Consider the following 18,409-nt stretch of genomic DNA (forward strand, 5'->3'; position numbering starts at 1 on the left):
GCAGCTGGTTTATTTGTAAGAGTTACTTTAACCAAGTAGAGTAACAGTAGCAATAACAGATATTACTATTCTCTGGCAGGTATCTGCAAATTAAAGCATAAATGCACATTTTTTTAAATAATTGCATAGGAGGCCTGCCTGACCTACTGGTTCAGGGGGCTCAGGGAACTTTAAAAAAAACAAAAAAGAGTGGTGCCAACAAGAAACATTGATTAACTCCTTGGACATGCAAAACTGACAAAAAACGAGAGGAAGATGCCAAACAACTACTAAGAGATGAAAACAAATCCTCTGACTGAAATACACATTTACAATTACTCAAACAGGAAATTAACCTCTTAAGCCCCAACGGCCCCTGAAATGGGGGTTAACTATAAATGATGGATGTGACTAAAAAGACATTCTGTGCCTTTGTGTGTGCATGCATGCTGTTCTCTCTCCAGCTGTAGGACTGAGAGCCACTCGAATTGTGCTTCAATCTTTTTTCTTCCATGGAGCAGCAGCTTTCCGAGTTCCTGTTTCAACTGGACTGATGGCTTGAATGCCTCAAGCTATACAATTGGATTCAAGTGTTGCACTTGAGTCTAGTTTTGAGGTACTTCTTCAATTTTCAGACTCCAATACATTTCAAAAGGACTTGTTCCTCTGCATTTACAGGGCACCTGCAGTGCTTTAAAATAAAAGTCTAATGAATATTAAGTCAAACACTGAGAAAACTTACATGCTGGCTGATTTTTAAACACTACTGACAGACATTAACCTTATAAAAGTTTATTATTTAAGCAGCACCTGTGTCCCAGCTGTGTCCGGTAATCATTTTGCAATCAATTTTTTCTGTGTTGGGGCAATGAGGTGACTAACTTGAACTCAGGACGACAGCAAGTAGGTCCTGCTGCCTTTAAGAAGAATAAAATAGAGTAAATAATAATCAGAACCATAATCATGTGTTACTGTGCTCTCTCTTGTTTAAGCTGACATGTTTAATGGACCTGAATATCACTACTGATGATAAGTATTAAAAAAGTTTTATGAAAGAGCAGCTTAACAACAAGAAAAAAAAATGCTAAAGAAAATCACATATTTACATAAACAAGAACAGGAACATGAACAACTAGATGTGACATTACATATCTCAATGCATATTGACTTTACTCACTATTTTAAATAACATTGCATTGTATGTTCCTTTAATGCACTTGTTTTATACAAGTGTATACATAATATATATAATATATATATATATATATATATATATATATATATATATATATATATATATATATATATATATATATATATATAATATATTATATATATATATATATATATATATATATATATATATATATATATATATATATATATGACATATGAAATCGAAACCCAGGCCTGAACCCCCTCAGTGAGATCATTAACAAGACTGGCTACGGATACCGACTACGGAACGGAGCAGTTGTCAGCCACCTCCTGTACATGGATGACATCAAGCTGTATGCCAAGAGTGAACGAGACATCGATTCACTGATCCACACTACCAGGCTATACAGCAATGACATTGGAATGTCGTTCGGACTGGAGAAGTGTAGTCGGATGGTAACAAAGAGAGGGAAGGTAGTCAGAACTGAGGGGATTGAACTACCAGAAGGCAACATTGCAGACATAGAGGACAGTTACAAGTACTTGGGGATCCCGCAGGCGAATGGGAACCATGAAGAGGCCGCTAGAAAAGCTGCAACCACCAAGTACCTGCAGAGGGTCAGGCAAGTCCTGAGGAGTCAGCTGAATGGTAAGAACAAGATCCGGGCCATCAACACGTACGCCCTGCCCGTGATCAGGTACCCTGCTGGGGTAATAGGCTGGCCAAAGGAGGAGATAGAAGCCACTGACATAAAGACAAGAAAGCTCCTTACCATGCATGGAGGGTTTCACCCCAAGTCCAGCACCCTGAGGCTGTACGCTAAGCGGAAGGAAGGGGGCCGGGGACTGGTGAGTGTCAGCACCACAGTCCAGGATGAGACAACGAACATCCAAGAATACATTGGGAAGATGGCCCCAACTGACCGAGTGCTCAGTGAATACCTCAGGCAGCAGAAACCCAAGAAAGAGGAGGGAGACGAGGAACCAGCATGGAAGGACAGGCCCCTGCACGGTATGTACCACCGGCAGATAGAGGAGGTGGCTGATATCCAGAAATCCTACCAGTGGCTGGACAAAGCTGGACTGAAAGACAGCACAGAGGCACTAATCATGGCAGCACAAGAACAAGCTCTGAGCACAAGATCCATAGAGGCTGGGGTCTATCACACCAGGCAAGACCCCAGGTGCAGGCTGTGTAAAGATGCCCCAGAGACAATCCAGCACATAACAGCAGGGTGCAAGATGCTAGCAGGCAAGGCATACATGGAACGCCATAACCAAGTGGCCGGCATAGTGTACAGGAACATCTGTGCCGAGTATAACCTGGAAGTCCCGAGGTCAAAATGGGAGATGCCCCCAAGGGTGGTGGAGAATGACTGAGCTAAGATCCTGTGGGACTTCCAGATACAGACGGACAAAATGGTGGTGGCTAACCAACCAGACATAGTGGTGGTAGACAAACAGAAGAAGGCGGCCGTAGTGATCGATGTAGCGGTTCCGAATGACAGCAATATCAGGAAGAAGGAACACGAGAAGCTGGAGAAATACCAAGGGCTCAGAGAAGAGCTCGAGAGGATGTGGAGGGTGAAGGTAACGGTGGTCCCCGTGGTAATCGGAGCACTAGGTGCGGTGACTCCCAAGCTAGGCGAGTGGCTCCAGCAGATCCCGGGAACAACATCGGAGATCTCTGTCCAGAAGAGCGCAGTCCTGGGAACAGCTAAGATACTGCGCAGGACCCTCAAGCTCCCAGGCCTCTGGTAGAGGACCCGAGCTTGAAGGATATATATATATATATATATATCTGCTACCCTATAACAGCAGGTTGCAACTAGCCTTGATCTTGATTGCAACACAATTGGCATTTAAATCTAGTGGAGATTTTATTGTTCTTTCAAAACTCTTTTTATTTTGTACCTGTTTTTATGTGTTAGGACTGACTCATTATATTCTGTGCACTACAGCGGGTCTCTGCTCTGTGCACTGTCCCTGCCAAGTACACTAGCTGAATTTTAAAAATAGATTTTATATATAATGCTTCTTAATATTTACTTTTTTGTGGATTCGCAAGCTACCATGCAGGGAGATAATCCCTTTTGGTTAAGCAGATAATTAGAGCAGTAATAAGTTCAAACTATGCTTCACCATTCTGCAGAAACACACACATATAATGGTTTGTCATCTGCGAGTCTCCTTAATAATGTTTTTTTGCTCAGTTTTTATTCTAAACGTTTTATAACTCAATATAAACTCAGTATCGCACGTCACTTTAAAACACAGAAACCACCCGAGTACAAGAACAAAAGACTGAGGGTCTGCCCCACTGAGGTAAGCTCTTCTAAGGCTTTTAACTAAAATCTTGATATGCATGCAAGCAGCATTCATCTGATGTCGTGGAGTCTTAATAGCTGCTTCTGAAAGATTCCTCATTAGATATCGCACCGCCCTGCAAATCCTCCCCTCCCTCGCTCGATCTTTTCGTGAGAAGAAGGCGCAACAGAGAGCTGTCCGGGCAGAGCTCCACACGTGATGGTTGCAGTGTAACAATAACTCTCCGACAGCTCATCTTACCATCTTACATGCTCCTGTCTAGTGAGCATAAATCAGACACAGGCTACAAGCATTTGCAAAACAGGGAGTTTGTGCTGTTAAAAGGGAATGAATGCATTTAAATGTATTTTAAAAAATCCTGATGCAAATTTCAAAAGCCCTTCGAAAGTATTTGTGGCTGCAGAGCAAATGTCTCAGCAGGCGTGTTTGCGTGCATACATGAAAGCAGGAGTTGAAGATTACAGAGCATTGCGTGCTGCTGCAACCTTGTCCATCCAGTTTGGTATGTTTCATTCAGCCTGACACACACACTCAATTACCTGGTTATAAACAGGAATGTAAACTACAAGGAATGTCGACGAAAAAAACCCCCTACAGGACAGAACACAGGGACTTTTATGAATGGGAAAAAAAGCTGTTCTCACATACCATTCATAAATTTGCTTCGATGCACTCGCAAGACAATCCAAGCCTGCAGAGAGAGGCTAATACAATAAGCTGTATTGTTGTGATATTAAAATTACTCAGTGTCAGTTTTGGGGGAAATTACATCTTACAATCTAAAACAAGTAAAAATAACCCGAAGTTGCGACAGATATTTTTCATCTGCTGATCAAGTTGCTTGTGTGCTGTAAATGCACTCATTTGAATGTTCTTCCTGCTTGTAAAAGTTATCTGAGGCTGTCACAGCACATCGAAGTCTCACTGAGACGGAGTTAATCCAGAGTGACAGGCCAGATTTTCACCTCTCTGCCAGAGTACCATGACAACATTTTCTCTTTTTTTTTTTGTTCCACCGAGACAAAAGTCAAACAAACAAACAGTCCCATACAATCCTAGTGGTGCTTTATGCTCCTTGACAACCAACCGGCAGAGGTTTCGATGGGAGTTGATGCAGCAGCACAGGAAGTTATGTCACAAAGGCTCTGAAAAAGATGCTTCTGCTCAACCTATTACAATTCACATGATTTTGTAAATGGAGGATTGCCAGACCTGCTTTAAGGTCTCAGTGGGAACACAACAGAAAGAAATTCTCAGTGTTCTCAGTGGATGTGCTGCAGCGCACTACAACCTTATTGAATAAAATGGCAGTTAGAGGTCCTTCTGCCAATCCAGACAAGAGGAGAAGATTCAGTTCAACTAAATGAGTACCCAACAACGCCACTAATTAGAGTTCAGTCTGAATTAGTAGAGCATGTCGAGAAACACTCAAACAATGTTTGACATATATATACATCAATTAGACCAATCAATCAACAGCAGTATTGTAAGTTCACCCCCGCAGTCACGAAGGTTTTACACAAAATTACGTGAACGTGTAAACTTGGTTTTTTGAGAATAAAGGATGTTAAATGTTGAGAAGTGGTGTCTTAGAAAAACAAAACTAAGCTTGTGGTTTTACTCCAGCCTGCTCTCAGACAGGAACTAAACATCAAAGGATATTACAAGCATAAGACTGTGTTACAGTGAATTTAACTTTTTAGGTAAAAAAGCAACACTGGGGGCAACAAAGCAAACACTGATAGTCATCTTGCGATGATAAGGTTGTTTTTGTTCACAAACTCTTGTCTGTCGGCACATCCAGAAGACGTGTAGTAACCCAGACACCTGACAAATGTGCTACAGACTCTCACTCGAGCCATATTCTGGCCTCCTCCACCTCTGAGGAACATCCTGTATTTTGGCTAACTGCTGTTAAACCAACAGAATCCAGCAGTTTATTTGGGATTTCCCTCAAAAACGAGCGTGTTTTTGAAAATAACACTGATGAGCACTGTGAGACTGAACCAAACTCTATGAAGCACAGAGCATGTGGGTTATAGAACCAACACAACATGCTGAAAGATGCCAAAATGTCTTGTAGAGCTAAAGGTACAGCTGCAGTCATTTCATAATTATTACACATAATCATCTGATTATTTGTTAACAGACAATAATATATTCACTCAAATAAAGTAAAGCACGCACGCACACACACACACACACACACACACACACACACACACACACACGCACACATGCACACATGCACACATGCACAATGCTGATTCTGGCCCCCTCCACCCTCCACATGCTGAGGAGCTCTGGTAGTTTTGACAATGTTGTGACAACACGATGAGGACATTATGCTTGAGAGCACTGTCACTGCTGTCTCACAGTCAGTTTGGATCTTTTCACCGTGTGTGTGGTTGTGTGTACATGTAAAAATGTTTCCTCCTAACACAACAGGTTCCTTTGTGGTACAGGGGCCAAATCCCCACTATTCTCTTATTGCTTTGACTCTCAAAGATCCGGGGTCGTGACTCTTAGTTTCAACTTTGGCTTTATTTCTACAACTTTGCTTCCCATATGGAAAAGATATATATATATAAATCTTATAAAGTTTTTATCTGTCTTGTATGAAACTTGTATGAAAAGCATACAAGAGTGAAAACACATATAAGATCCCTTGAAAAATTATATAATGAAACTTGTATGTTTTGTATACTTACTAAAAAAATATATGAAAGTAATGAGAAAGTGGCCACTTTCATGAGTAAATCGTATATGTTTTTACTATTTCTTTTCCATATGGATTTCCTTCTATTTAACTCCATTTACCTCATCTGCCGTTAGTGAAAATATACAACAGCTAAAATGAACACAGACCTTTTTGGATAACTAAACAAAAAGATAACTTTATAGTCATTCAGTGGCGTCTGGGCTTAACTTCTCTAGCCAATTAACTTCCTTAGAGACTCTTACTTCCTGCCACTTAAGTAAAGAGTTTTATGTTATACAGAAATTTATTAGACCACCTGTAATAAAAACAAGAAAATACAAATATTTGAGAAATCTGTCAAAACTTCTTTCTTAAATTTATTTTTTACTAAATTCACTGAACTGATTTCCCTTTTTTATACCCAAAGTTAAGCCGACACACAAACAGCTTTCAACCACTAAACCTAATTTTTCTGGTCAAGAATGCAAGTAATTAAATGTAATTTTGCATGTTAATTAAAGAAAAAATACTGGTAGATTAACCATTTCAGAAACATTAAAAATGATTTTGGTAAATTAACAATACCGTTAATTTAAGACAGATGGGCTGCACACTTTGTATATATTACAATATATTGAGTGATGGGCAAATAAATCTGTTAAGCACGGTAGTAGCTTAACAGATTAACTCAAATTAGTAGCTCACAGTAGCTGTGAGGCTTTTGAATGATGAATTGAAGTTATCCAAACAGTGAATTTACATGTATTAAAATAATTAAATAATGATGGCTTGATTAAGAGCTCCTTTTGTTAAATTGACCACATTACACATACAAAAAGAGAATGTGCATACGTGAACTCAGATGATGTGTTTTGCTGTGTTGCTCTTTCTGTATTCCTCCACCCTTCCTTCTCTCAATAGAATCAGATCCACTGGGACTCTATTATATTTCTGTCAGGGGGTTTTTCAGTCTAAGGGGTAGGGTGTGGGTGGAGAGGAAGTAGTTTCCAGCTTAGGAAACAAACTACTTATTGCACGGTGGTATTTATTGCTCTTTGTAGGACTTTTTAAAAACTTGATGTACCACCCTCATCTATAAATGTTTGTCTAGATTCTTTATGTATTTGTTATACATCAATAATTCATGACATTTCATAGGGAAGAATATAAAAATGCTGCGATCAATTGAATGAAAGTGTAAACAGTTAATATCAGTAAAAGGATTTAGGATATAGGATATATTTCCCAGCAATAAAAAACATTAAACAAAAGTTAAATAAAGTAAAATAATTATAGTAGACTAAAGCGGACAGTGAAACAAAACCAAAAACCATTTAACAGAACAAATGGGCAATGAATGTACATACATGTTTCCATATACAGTACACAGGATTATATGTTAATGCTCACTGAAACATTTGTAACTGCACAACTTCACATATATGCCAGTAATTACTTGGACACTATTCTGTGATATTAAAAAATCTACATAAAAGAGCTGTGTTGCCTTTTTTATTTACCGTGCTGGACTTTTCTAGATTGACAGCATCTCCTGTGTTATCATGACGCCTGGATGAAAAGCTCACACATTTTAAATGAAGCGAATAAAGTGAAGTTTCAGACACAAAGAATCTGATGAGGAAAGCAGTTATAGACAGTTCAAACACTGCACAAGCTGATGAGGGAGGCGTCTGTGCATGATCCCCTTTTTACTTTGCCCAAATTCTTTTCTTTCTTTTCTGTTTGCTCGGTTGTTCTTCTAAATCTGCAAAAACGTTCTGCGCTGCGTGGACAGAGAACAGACACCTTAACAGAAACTAAGAATCAGTCGATAATTATTAACTCATGAAACAAAATTCAGAGACAGAATGGCTGTTACTTAATTTTGTTTGAGCACACAAAAAGCAAATCCTTTCTGACTTCTAAAATTTGTATTTACTTCATTATGCATTATGCCCATGCCTGTGCTGAAGTACAGTTTGTAAGTGATGATATTCTTTGTTTTTCTCAACTGCCTGATGCCAGCAAAAAAAAAAAAACCTGAACTACTTCCATATGACTCCGTCTGATAGACTGTGAGTGCTGCATCAGCAGGAACTGCGGGCCCAAAGGAAATACCAATCCCCTAATGAAACAATAAGCTAAGAATATACAGTTCAGAGCTTGAGTTCAGTATAATAGAGGATCTCATGTGGCTTCTTCCTGCTAGCCTCATGGCCCGGCACTGTCCTTGATGAACTGCACACAACTGTCTTTCGCATCAGCTGATTTACAGAAAATGCAACACGATCTGTAAAATAACCTAAATTATGATCACACCAAATATTCAACATGCTCCTCACTACAAATCAATTCATGTCACTTTTATATTTACTTGCTCGAAGCATTTCAGAGTTTTGAATGTACATATTTCAGCCGTTCACTGGTTCCATTCATAATTCTGCCAAACAGCCCAAGCAAGTTTCAGGTCTACTTTACATGGTGTAATCATACATGTTCCCGCTTTAACCGTTGTGTGATTAATACAAGTGATGTAATGATGTTGCTAATGCCCCAAAACAAAAATCCAGCCCTACTTCTGTAAGTATTGTTCCAGTACAATCAGTGCTTTATTTGTTCCAAGCGTCATCGCAATTATGAGCTAATACTTGTTCCGGGGTGTAATAATTTCCAGCATCTTCGCCATGATTGTGTAGAACCAAACTACAGAAGGGTAGAGTCACTATTTTTCAGCTATTGGTATCCAGCCATTAGAAAGACATCGAGAATCCCAGATAAAAGTAGCAGAAGGGTGTCCGTGGATGTCATAATACAGCCGAGCAGGCGACCTGTGAGACGACCTTCTGATTACATTTCTCAAAATGAACCCAGGATGTTCATCTAAAAGCACAGTTTCTGTGAAACTTAAAAGCAGCTTTAAACACCAAAAAGTTTAAAAGAAGGAAGAAAAAGACAATCATTTCCACGGAAACCAATGTTCTGTCCGCACCATCCACCTTCTTGGGCAACAGATCATTTCAGTGTTGTGGCTGGGCATTTTATACACCCTTTGTTTTCACATGACTGGCAAAATATGTCACAGTTTAATGCTTCAGAGGACTGATGCTGGATTTGTTCGGGGTTTACCAGCCATGAAGACACAAACATAAGACAACAATGTAATGTGATACAAAGAATGAGAGCGTTTGCATAGCTTTGGTATGCTGCATTTGTCCTTTCAAAAACCATGTTGTTAAATTGATAGGATGGAAATAAAAACCAGAAAGCATGCCATTTTCTTTTTTTTAAAGCTTGAATTTGATGTCAGCAACACTTTTGAAAAATGTTGGGATAGGGACAAGTTCATACTGTGTTACACAACTTCTTCATGGCTGCAGGCATCAGAGACGAGTAGATAAGATAAGATAGAACTTTATTAATCCCTCGGGTGGGTTCCTCTGGGAAATTCGATTTCCAAAAAAGCACAGCACCGACAGAAGTTACAGAGTTATACACACACACATATATATAAATACAGAGACAATATAAATAAAATATACGAAGGGGATAAATAGAATAAATAGGAATAAAAATAAAAATACAAGTGAATTGCACATTTCAAGTATTGAGTCTATTGCACCGTTGACTATTTACAAAAGTATTGCACAAAAGGTATTGCACAGTGAGGTGAAGAGGCACTACAGCTTAGTTGTCCCCCCCTCCTTTGTCCTCCTGTTTCCCCTCCCTCTCCCCACCAGAGAGGAGTTAAACAGTCTGATGGCGTGTGGGACAAAGGAGTTTTTAAGTCTGTTAGTTCTTGTCTTTGGGAGAAGCAACCTGTCACTGAACAGACTCTTCTGGTTGTTAATGGCCGTGTGCAGAGGATGCCCAGCATTGTCCATAATGTCCATCAGTTTCTTTAATGTCCTTTTCTCTGCCACTGTCACCAGAGTGTCCAGCTTCATGCCGACCACAGAGCTAGCCCTCCTGATCAGTTTCTCCAGCCTGCATGAGTCCTTCTTTGCTGTGCTGCTCCCCCAGCACACCACAGCATAGAAAAGTACTCCAGCAACCACCGACTGGTAAAACATCCTCAGGAGCTTCCTGCAGATGTTAAAAGACCTCAGCCTCCTGAGGAAGTACAGTCGGCTTTGGGCTTTTTTATACAGGTGCTCTGTGTTGCATGACCAGTCCAGTTTATTGTCCACCCACAGCCCGAGGTACTTGTACTTGTTGACCACCTCCACCTCCTCCCCCTCTATCTGAACCGGCAGTGGACCTGCTCTAGACCTCCCGAAGTCCACAACCAGTTCCTTAGTCTTTGAGGTCAAGGTCAAGGTCAAGGTCAGATTTATTTATATAGCACATTTCCAACAGCCGATGCTGCACAAAGTGCTTAACAATAACAATAAAATTAAGAACTACAGTGTAATACAATAATAACAATAGAAACAATAAAATAGAAGAATTGAAACAATACTAACTAATTCAGATAAATCCAAAATGCTTGGGTCATGATGTGTTAAAAGCCAGAGCGTAAAAGTGTGTCTTTAGTAAAGATTTAAATTGCTCAAGAGTTTGAGCAGATCTAATATTAAAGGGGAGACTATTCCAAAGTCTGGGACCTGCCACAGAGAAGGATCTATCACCACGAGATTTGAGGTTAGTCCGTGGAATGGACAACAATAGTTTTGAACTAGATCTCGTGGGTTTTCCTGGAGCATAGGCAGAGAGGAGCTCTGACAAGTAGGGGGGGGCTCGGGCGTTGAGTGACTTAAAAACAAAAAGTAAGAGTTTAAATTGGATCCTGTAGGGGACAGGGAGCCAGTGTAAAGAGGCTAAAATTGGGGTTATATGCTCTCTCCGTTTGGTACCGGTTAGCAGGCGAGCAGCAGCATTTTGAACCATCTGAAGGCGATGGATGGTGGCATGATCTAGGCCATAATACAATGAATTGCAGTAGTCCAATCTGCAAGTAAGAAAAAGGTGGATGATACGCTCGAAGACGTCAGCCGGAAGGTATGGCTTTATCCTGGCTAGCTGTCTTAGCTGAAAAAAACAGGACTGAACTACTGCACTCACCTGCTTATTCAATTTAAAAGAACCATCAATGTAAACTCCGAGGTTTTTTACATGTGTTTTACAATACGAGGAGAGGGTACCCAACGTGCTGTCGATATGATTGAAATTGCCAAAAATGACAACCTCAGTTTTGTTTTCGTTTAGCTGTAAAAAATTTAATGATAACCACTGTTTAACGTCGTCAAGGCAGCGTAATAAGAGCTGCGGTTGATCTGATCCTGATTTTAAAGGTAGATAAATCTGTAGATCATCCGCAAAGCAATGAAATGAAATGCTGTACCGCGAGAAGATGGAGCCCAATGGCAGCAAATAGAGTGCGAAGAGGGCGGGACCCAAAATAGAGCCTTGAGGAACGCCGTATTTAAGAGGAGCTAATTTGGAGTTGTGGGGGCCCATATTGACATAAAAGAACCTTTCTGTCAAGTAGGAGCGAAACCACTGAAGGGCAGATCCTTTTAGGCCAGCATGCGATTCTAGCCGTGATAACAGGATGTCGTGGTCAACCGTGTCAAAAGCTGCTGACAAGTCCAACAGTAAAAGGGCAGCAGGGCTGCCAGAATCCATAGTTAAGAGAATATCGTTAAAAATCCTTAAAAGTGCTGTCTCAGTGCTATGTAATGATTTAAAACCAGATTGAAATTTTTCTGAGATCATATTAGAATCGAGGTGTGCCTGCAACTGTAGATAGACCACTTTCTCCAAAACTTTAGATAGAAAAGGAAGCTTTGAGATGGGCCTATAATTAGACAGAACAGTTGGGTCCAGGTTTTGTTTTTTAAGAAGAGGCTGAACTACAGCTTGTTTGAAGCATAGTGGGACGCAGCCTGTAGTAAGGGACGTATTAATCAATTTCAGAATAAAAGGGCCAACAATATTAAAAGTGTTTTTGAGCAGACTCGGGGGAAGAGAATCAGAGGGGCAGTGTGATGATCTTAGGCCACTAACTATCGCGGTCAGGTCCTTAAGGGAGACGGGATCAAACTGCTCTAAGACAGCTGAACACACAGGTGGAGGGCTTTGAACTGAGACAACAGACAACGAAACAAGGGCCCTAATCGATAAGATCTTGTTATTGAAAAATGCTAAAAAATCATCGCACATACTTGGTGAAGAAGTAACTCCAGGATTATCACATAAACTAAAAAAGCGATTAAGAATGTTAAAAAGTACCTGAGGCCTATGACCGTTTGCTGATACTAAGTTTGAGACAAATTGTGTTTTTGCAGTTTTTACAGCTTCTTGATAAGCAGAGAGACAAGTCCTTAAAATCTGTAAGAAAACAGGTGTTGAGTTGCAGGTGGTTTGTGTGACTCCATGCGACAAAGTTCCTCACCAGACTTCTGTACTCCTCTTCCTGATCATCCCAGATACACCCCATGATGGCTGTGTCGTCTGCAAACTTCTGAATGTGGCATAATTCAGAGTTGTAGCAGAAGTCAGAGGTGTACAGGGTGAAGAGAAGAGGGGACAGCACAGTTCCCTGTGGTGCTCCTGTGCTGCTGACCACTGTGTCAGACGTGATGTCCTTCAGCCTGACGTACTGTGGTCTGTCGGTGAGGTAGTCGGAGATCCAAGCCACCAGGCAGGGGTCCACCTCCATCCTGTTCAGTTTTTCCTGAAGCATACAGGGCCGGATGGTATTAAAGGCACTGGAAAAGTCAAGAAACAGGATCCTGACCGTGCCTTTTCCCCCATCCAGGTGTGAGTGGGCTCTGTGTAGGAGGTACAGGATGGCATCCTCCACTCCGACACCCACCTTGTATGCAAACTGTAGTGGGTCCTGGGCATGTTGTACCTGTGGTCGGAGGAGGTTGAGGAAGAGCCGCTCTAGAGTCTTCATAAGATGTGACGTCAGTGCCACTGGTCGGAAGTCATTCAGCTCATTGGGCCGGTTCTTTTTGGGGACCGGGATGATGCAGGATGTCTTCCATAGGGCGGGCACTCTCCCCAGTCACAGACTGAGGTTGAAGACTCGTTGTAGGGCAAATTCAGTAGTTTTGAAAAGCCATTGTTGCTTCATACGGGATTTCAGCTTGTTTGCAGAAGCTCTGTGGCTGCTGGATGTGATAAAGTAAATGTAGAGGAACAGATGAAATGAAAGTATGAATCAGCTCATTATTGTCACAGTAAACAATCCAAATATTAGACTGGCACATCCTTCATTTCCATGACAGAATCATATCTATTTCCATTTTCACCCAAGTCACTTGGATGAGTGACGAAATGTTTCTCCCACTGAAAACGCTACGTCCAGATGAACAGAATCAACCTTTGGAGATCTATTTTCATTATTGCTTAGTTTGACGATCAAGGCTATTCACTGCTTGTCCCTTCTCTACAGAGATTACCTGAATCTTTTATCACATTATGTTCTGTATATAATGATTTTTAATTTAAGAAGCTTTTTTTTTTTAAATTGTTCATCTCTTGCAGGTTTTTTTCCCGATGCATTTCCTGTCCTAGCATTTCTAAAATGATGGCACAATTTTTTTTTCAGATAAGTAAATTAATAAATGCATTTTACACTTTAACCTTATGTTATCTAGATAAATATGGGATTTTAAATGATCTAGAAATCAATTTGCTTTCCATTTTCAGCTATTATGCACACAGACTGTATATAAAAGATGGACAAATCTTTGGGGTCTAAAAAGTGTAGCTAATGCAAAACAGGCAAAAAGCATGACGTTTACAGAAAATTTCCCTTTTCCTCACTTTATTTATGACATCGATAATAATAATTTCTATCATGTCAGTGGTAAGTGACTGACTTCACATAACAATAAGTGACGTCAAGGTGGCCACATCAAGCTTTTAGATACTGTCTATAATTACAAAGCGCCCGCTACTTTCATAAACCAATGCTATTCTAAATGCAACTCCAGTTTTTGCTTTGCATTTCTGAAAGTAACCCCTCATGATGACATTATTATGATCTCAAAGCTATGCTAAATTACAGCATTTACTGGGAAATTGGGTTTGAAAGAAACTGGTATTAGTGAGAAGGGAAGCTAAAGTGAACAGCTGATTTATGTTTTTGAAATGTAGGGTCAGCTTTTGGTTTTGGAGCCAGATATGTGTGTGGCCATTTGTCCTCTAGGAGCTTTCTGCTTGGCTACTTACAGCCAACCACAGCTGCCTATTTTCTCCTCCATCAAATATCCCTGGTCTGGTTCTTATGGTAAATAGGAGCTCTGTGTGGGACAAGAGGCCACACTTCGTGTGACTTCCTCCTCTGCGGGTAACAGCCTATCGTCATCTGTCCGTCATCATTAATTTCTTGTAAAAACACCAAAGACAGGACCCGGGAGGGGGTCGTAGAGAAGCGGGTTAGCTTCCCTTTGAGTGCTGCTTCACCTTTCACCTTGCACAGGGAGGAAAAGATAAACACAAGGGGGGAGACAAGTAAGCTTCAGTGACTTTTAATGACAGAGCCGGTTTGGGTTAGAATAGCAACTCTGTAATCCTGCAGAGACTAGATAAGATTAGGCCTCATCAAGCAAGTAGGAAGAAATGGCAGCTTATCGTGTTCTGTTTTCCTCTGCATTTGTCTGTATGTATTTGCACAGATTTGTGTTTTGTGCATGAGGTGGATTTAGATATACACACTGTGCACAAACATCAGAGGTCATGTGGTTCATCACTTCCTGAAGGATGCAGTCGTTTGTAACAACAGCTCTACTTGGAGCAGCACTCGGTAAATGAGCAAAAGCATGTCTTCACCAATTTTCATATCAGAGGTCTTGATCAAACTTGTCGTCAAAATGAATTTTCACATAATCCTCACCCCATTCCATTCACACAGTAATCTGCAAAAACAAAACACCTCCACATTCATTAAAAACTATTCACTGGTTATTTTCCATGGGCTTCTTGTCAGTCTCTTCAATTAAGCCAATAAAAACAACGACTGACAACAGTTGCGAGGATGGAGGCAGGCAAGGCTGTTTTTAGTTGGCGTGGATTTGAAAAGCGCAGTCATGCGGCTGAACACGTAATAAGCTTCCCATTCTTCCCAAAGAAACACCAACAGTTCAGTCGGACTCCGCAAACCCTTGAAAAGGTTTCCACCACCAGTAACACAAAAAATCCGACATGGACGCCGATTCAGAATTCAGGGGGAAAATGCCCTTCACGGGCTGCTGATTACACTTTGGCAAGGGCCTCCTTAGAACTTGGCCAGACAAGAAAAGACCGTACAGATAGAAGTACCTCAATGAGCGCTCAGTTAATCCGCAAGGTCATTAGGATACTTGAAGCACTCATTAGCATCATTCTCATGCTTTTACATGGAAAGCTGGTGCTTTTTTTTTCACCGTCAGTTAAGAGAAGATAAACATGGGATTTGTGGACTTCTGGGAATTATTGGGGTGAGAGTTGGGGGGAAGGTTATTGTGGGACAGTTTGACATTTGGAGTCACTGAGGTCGCTCTGTTGTAATGAGGCGCTCGCGGGCGGACCAAAGTAAAGGGTTTGCCCTGGCGCTCAACTCTCCCTGTCTCATCGCCAAGCCAGATGACAGTTTCGTTTGGTGTAGGAGTAGTTAGACCAATCACACGGCGGCGGGCCGATTCATCTCTAATGGAAAGTAATTAACAAGACAGGGCCATACAGACAATCCTAATGTGTGTTTTTTCTGTGTTTCTGTTAGTGTGTGTATCTGCACTTCTTGAACTTACTTTTATTTCCTCTACTAAAATCTTGCACCAACTTAGCAATAGAGAGAGTAAAGAATAGAGCTCAATAGAGCTCAACAGTGATGCTGAAAAATGCCATTTATATTCTCCATGGAAACTGTAAAATCTAAAGTAGATTTACTATGTGTGACACTGTGTGTTTGCTTAGGCTGCTGCCCCCGCGACCCGGCCTCGGATAAAGCGGATGAAAATGGATGGATGGATGGATGGACACTGTGAGTTTCGTACTCCATTAGAAACCACAAGTCTTTATGACATCAGACTTTTTTAAAAAAAAGGGCATTGTATTTGCGAAGTCGTGGAAAAAATCCTATCCATCCTGATTTGAAACAATGATGTCGTTGATTTGCAGAGGCTGCTGTAAAGTGTGTGAAACTTCAGGAAAAAACAAAGCATTGTACCATTGTCATGACAACTTGTAGCTGGTTGGCTCTTTATGTAAGGATTTCTAAAATATAAAAAGTAAATAATAAATATGAAAATAAATGTGGAAATTCACTTGTGGAAATGGAGTGTTCACAGTTTTGTCCTATGGAGGCTAATGTCAGCTAAATGCTAAATGCTTAGCATAGTAGAAGATTATAACTATTTTGGGAATTTATTGTTACTGTTGTTAGACATATTAACCTGGTAATAACTTAAATCAAAATCTTTATATTTACTTTTGGCTATTTGGAAGAATTAAAATAAAGTGATTGTGCCTTTAGCTGTTAGCATGATCATATAGCTTATTTAGTAAAACATGCTAACATCTGCTCCTTAGAGGAATCTGTAAATATAGTTTTTATGTTTTAGATTATACTTTTGGTCTCTTTGGGGCTGTAGAGTAATGTGTAAAAGCAACTTTAATGATGTAATTGAATAATGCCATTAACAACAGTGCTAAACAAAAGCAGTTAGCGCAATACTGACCTTAATTTTGAGCATTTTTTCAATCCCTCATATATATTCATTTTCCTTTTTCTTTTTCCTCTGGGCTGGTCTTTACCAACTCCTTGGAGGAAATATCTAGCAGTAAGATGTTTCATTATGTTCATGATATAGCTGCTTACTATGCCTCAGCATATATACAGTTCCTAAGAGCGTTTTCACTTATATTAGCGGCTTGCTATTCAAAGGTTTGTAAAAGTGCTAAGACTGAATCAAAATGGTAACAGGAAGTTATACTGCAAGAACAATGATGTTAAAATGCTTTATGCAGCTTAAGTCATTTTACATGAATACTTTACAAAGTATTCACCTGATCCACTGTCTACACAAAAATATTGACTTGTGCAGCTTTTAAATAACTTTGCATACAGCTCTGAGCAAACAGTTTTGTTCTTTTGAAGCTGTTTTCTTGCTGCACTGAAAACTCAGAACAAAGTGCTGACTCAGGTAGAGTTTCTGTGGGGTTATTTTCAAGTCCACTTCCAAGAACTGCATTGTGTTCTAGTCCTTGTAGATGCCAAAGCCCCTATTGTGTTATAAATCACAGAAAACTGGCCAGTGACACAATGAATTACTGCCTTTTGAATTACTTTCAGGGTTTAATAATCAGCATAACTAATCCATCTGTTCATTTTTATGAGAATATCTCAAAGATAACATTTATCTTCATACCATAAATCTGATGATGTTTTAATTCAAGCATGACTTGTAAACTCTCATGGGCATGCCAAGATTGGAATAAAATATCTTTATATATTTACCAAGCCTCAGTTATATATTTACCAGCTTAGCAGCTCTTTTCTGTGCCTATCCATGACAGGCAGATGGAGGGAGACCTGTGTTTAGTGAAGCTGTCAGCAGCTTTCCCTTCAGTTGTCACCCCTGTGATGAAGCACATGTGCGTGACTGCACGGCACCTTTAGAATAGCCTTGGGCAGTCCCCTCTATTCACAGCACTGATTCACAGAACATGATAAGGCCCACAAGTGCTCTAAAAGGCATTCTTTTCGTCCAAGGTCGTGCATTGCTCCACAAATAACAGACATAAATCAGTGTAATGGCCTAGTTTATTAATTATTTGTGTTTGCAGGTTATGCAATTTCCTGGTATGTCTTACCTTGATTTTCCTTGCACAAAACTATGCTCTGAATGTGAAAAATGTTGCTGGAAGTAGAACTGTGCTGTGCTGTGCTAGGCTGGAACTTTACAGTGCAACTGTACCTTTACCGTCTAAGCAAATCATCACCTGCACACACCTTTGTGAGCTCCTCCCCGAGCTCCATGCTCACTCACACGCGATGAGCAATTGAGCTGTCAGTCAAACAGGAAGGGAAACTGGTATCAGAGCTGCTAGCAAGGAGAAGCTTCAATGAAACGCTTGCAGAGTTGTGTAGGCCTGTATTTCCTTTTGCAGCTTTGAAAGGATTAACTTAAATGCCATGCACTGGTAAATTTCAGGTTTAAGGACTTTGTAACTCAGAGTTTATACAATATATTTGAAAATGCAGTGATACTAATAAAGATTAAAGGTTGCTTACTAAAAATATAGACTTCA

This window comes from Copadichromis virginalis, linkage group LG13, assembly GCF_057382275.1.
Source record: "Copadichromis virginalis isolate Kocher_CV1m ecotype Utaka linkage group LG13, C_Virginalis_male_GT1.1, whole genome shotgun sequence".
Taxonomy (NCBI): Eukaryota; Metazoa; Chordata; class Actinopteri; order Cichliformes; family Cichlidae; genus Copadichromis; species Copadichromis virginalis.